The following is a 3,725-nucleotide window of genomic DNA, read 5'->3' as shown; positions in this document are numbered from 1 at the left end:
GAAAAATCTAATCTAAGACATTCTACTAAAAGAAAACTAGAAAAAAAAAATAAAGGGAAGAAAAGGAGTATGAAAAAGAAATTACATAAACTACTGAAGACCTAATTACGTATGCTCTCAAGCCCCTTGCCTGAGTCTTGTTTGGTTCTTGGTTGAGTGCTAATCAAAGACCTCACTTAGACTTAAAAGTTTTTGCTCAATTTTAGCTAAGGTACTTGTTTGGACTTTCCCCAAACTTCTTGCACTCGAAAGGCAAAGAGCTAAAGGTATGCGGAAAGAGAGGTGTCCCCTTTTTATAGCATAACTGCCTAAGGAGAAAGAAAATTCTCTCCCTCCCAGTCCCTATCAATATACCTAAACTTTTGGGAGGAAGGCGTCCCCCTCCCAAGTAAACCATATGTTAAATAATCAAAACTTTATATTATACAAGATATTGAAACTAAAAAATGTTTGTATCGGAGCCATATGAACACCATTTTGGTTTTGTCTGAACCAAAGTGCTCAACTAAGAGTTCTGCATGAATAATCAGCAACTGTTCGGATTGATATCTAGCATAGTATATGAAATCAAGCGTGGCATTCTTCTCATATATGTACATTTATGCATTTGGAACTTGGATTAGTATATGGTTATGATATTCAAATCGTGATCCAGCAACTGTTGGGATTGATATCTGGCAGAGTATATGAAATCAAAAGATCGTGATCTGAATCCAAAGAAAATTCTAGAAGACAAATATGGACATTGATCTAAAATTCAGATTTAATAGCTAAATCCAAAAACAGTTCTTGAAAATGGATCTTCGATGTGATAAGAGATATGGATTGGAATTCTAGAGATCTATATGACAATAGTTTATGGATCTAAAAATATTGATGAAAAATTATAATTGATACTCCAAATACTACAAACTTAAATATATGTGACATATAGCCTAAGTGCAGAATAACATTATTGAAAATGAAATGATGGTTTTGCCCTTGAGCATGGATAAGAGATCTAAGATGAAAATACTATGTTACCCTTATGTGAAGATCTGAATCGTTTGTTATGTATCTCAAATGAGAAAAGGATTTCAAACTGGAGTTTGAAGTTCTCAAAATGACACGCTTGATGAACTTAAGTACGCTTGATGAACTTAAGTATGTGTGACATATAATCATCGATTCAGGTGGAAAATAATATAATCATAGGTACAGGTGGAAAATATGGATGAAAAGCAAATGATTGTTTTACTGCGGGGTGTGATCTTGCGCTAAAACATGCTCCAATCAAGAATTTAGTTTGGGCAAAGGCTCCAGGAATCAAAGAAATTCATAAACTAAGGTATAGGTGGCATATATACTATGTTGGTGGAAAAAGATGACTCAAAAGAAAATGATTGTTTTGGCCTACGTACAATTCCAGAGCTCCAGATGAGCTTTTCAACCTCACTGAACCCAGCCTATAGGACTACTTATAAGTCTATTTTGGATAAAATTTCACTAAAAATTTCTCCCCAAATACTCTAAAAATCAGTTCTTTTAAGGATATTAAGACTTGCATGACCAATTTTAACTCTGATAAGTGATTTGGGAAGCCGTAGGGTCCTGCCACACTATCCTTATCCAACTTCCTGATAGCCTCAAAAACTTCTCTTATCCATAGGCCTAAGCAAGTGACAGTTCTCCTCATCCTCTACCAACAGATGATTGGCAATGGGGTCGATGAGGTCTCCATTAGCCTCATTATCCTATATGAAGGACTCAAAATGTGCGGTTATTGCATCCATGATATCCACCTAGTTGACATGTGAGACAATGTTCATGATCAGATTAGAAATCTTGTTTTTCAATTTTCTTCCTTTCACTACCTCTTGGAAATAACGAGTGTTCCTGTCACCTTCCTTGATACACTTGCATTAGGCTTTATCTCTTCACATAACCTTTTCCAGCATCAACATTATGTCCAGTCTATCTCGCACACTGTCCTCTCGATCCACTGCCTGGACACACCCTCCTTCAATCCCAACCTGTAGCTCCTCCAATTCTGCAAGGAGAGACTTAATTTGATCATCTATGAGCCCAAAGTTAGCTCTGTTAAATTGGGATATTCCTTTTTTGTCTCAATTCATCTTGCCTAAGAGTTGGATCATCCGGGACCCCTGAGCCTGCCGTATCCATGCTTCCCCCATGATCTCCTTAGTCTTCACGTTGTGCATCCATGGTCTGAAAAATCTGAAATGGGCAGAAGGTGCCATGGTTATGACGATGATGAACCGATAGGATGATAGCTTATGATCAGAAATGTGCCTAAGAAGGAGCTTCACACTGCTGACCCAACTGTCTATTTCCTGCTACGACTGGTTCACTAGGCACCAGTCTAATTTGCACAAGATGAGGTCCTCCATATGCCTTTTGTTCGACCTCGAGAATGAGCAGCTAGGATCGGCAATCTCCTGTAGCCTGCACCCATTAATAAACCGGTTAAAATCAATGCAGGATTTAAGCAGTGGAGGGCGACCAGTTTTGTCGCTATGCCCGCACATTGCATTAAAGTCCACGCTGATGACCCTAGGGGTGTGAAGAGATTGGATCAGGCTGCTGAGTTCTATCAAACAGCTCGCTCGCAGCAACTGATTGGTGGGAAGACTTGTTCCAATGGCGCTTATAGTTTGAGCAAGGTTTTGGACGACAAACAGGAGCCGAAATCCACCATCTTCAGCAAAGAGAGTCTATCATTTGAAAATTTGAGTTATTTCATAGGCAGACCACACGAGCACGGCCATCAGCTTGTTCTATATTCGGCTTCACAGATAAGTTGCCACCCCTCTTGGTGATACTTTGAAGGGTCAATTCTTTGAATTGAGTATCCAACAAAGATGAATGTAAGGCTTTCGCTCTGCCAACATCGCAATGAGGTCCCTTTGTGCTGCTGCCCCAGCAGCACCTCTCATATTCTAGGTCAGGATATTCATGTGGGGTGTGTGGGCTAGCAGCCTCCTCGACATCCATACCCTCATTGACTTCCATTGCATTCTTAGCAATATCTAGGATGGGGGAAGTAGAGACTTCCTTTCTCCTTTTAAGCCCCAACCTAGTCCATCCTTCCTCTAGGGGGAAAAGATTGCTGATTCCTTGCAAGGGGGTCTTAGGTCCTCCCTAACCAGCCCCCTTTCCTTTTTCTTTTGTCCCACGCTGCTTACTTGAGCTGGGGCCTTTTCCCACACACGTTTTTGGTTTGGCTCCTGACCCATGATCCTCTGTACTTACGTCTTTTGTCGCCAAAGAGTACCTAGGAGGTGTGACCTCCATATTAATAATGTTTTTAGCTAAACTAGCAAAAGAATTTTTGGACTCAAGGTCGGCAGCAATACCTTCTTGGAAGCAGGGGAGGTCCTTCCTAGGTAATCCAGCCTCCTTCCAGGAACCTGTGTCGACCATTCCAAGCCTCTCCTTTAGTTGCTCCTTCCTGGGATTCCTAGCTGCCCCCTGTTGCGTCCCCATTCGCCTAGGCCCCTGTCTCCAAGTTGGAGGCTCTGTCATCCTTGTTTCTTTGCTCTCTCCCTTCTAATTGGGGATCACGTCCCTTGGGTGGTGGCGATGGCTTAGTAACAAATTTCACCTTCATCGACAGGTCATCAAGGTGAGACAACATGCTAGGCTTCTTATCTAAAGCATCCTTGAGGCTTGAGGATATTCTGGCAGCGGCCAGTGCAATGTGTGGTGGCTCCACAGTGATTACG

The 3,725-nt window shown here is 41.4% G+C and overlaps 1 long non-coding RNA gene across 1 annotated transcript in view; it reads right to left on the bottom strand.

Annotated features, from left to right (window-relative positions):
* Positions 1-1,214: 1,214 nt before the first annotated feature.
* Positions 1,215-3,725, bottom strand: part of LOC126409747 (uncharacterized) — a 3,411-nt gene continuing 900 nt past the window's right edge. The window contains exons 1-2 of the long non-coding RNA XR_007572393.1: positions 3,357-3,725; positions 1,215-3,274 (exon numbers count right to left, since the gene is read on the bottom strand). The exon at positions 3,357-3,725 is cut by the window's right edge and continues 900 nt beyond it. This is a non-coding gene — a long non-coding RNA (uncharacterized LOC126409747). The remainder of the gene's footprint in view (positions 3,275-3,356) is intronic.

Source organism: Nymphaea colorata, chromosome 2 (genome assembly GCF_008831285.2).
Source record: "Nymphaea colorata isolate Beijing-Zhang1983 chromosome 2, ASM883128v2, whole genome shotgun sequence".
In the NCBI taxonomy this organism is placed as follows: Eukaryota; Viridiplantae; Streptophyta; class Magnoliopsida; order Nymphaeales; family Nymphaeaceae; genus Nymphaea; species Nymphaea colorata.
Note: the sequence above shows the minus strand (reverse complement) of the source record. Positions and strands in the feature narration are given on the sequence as shown.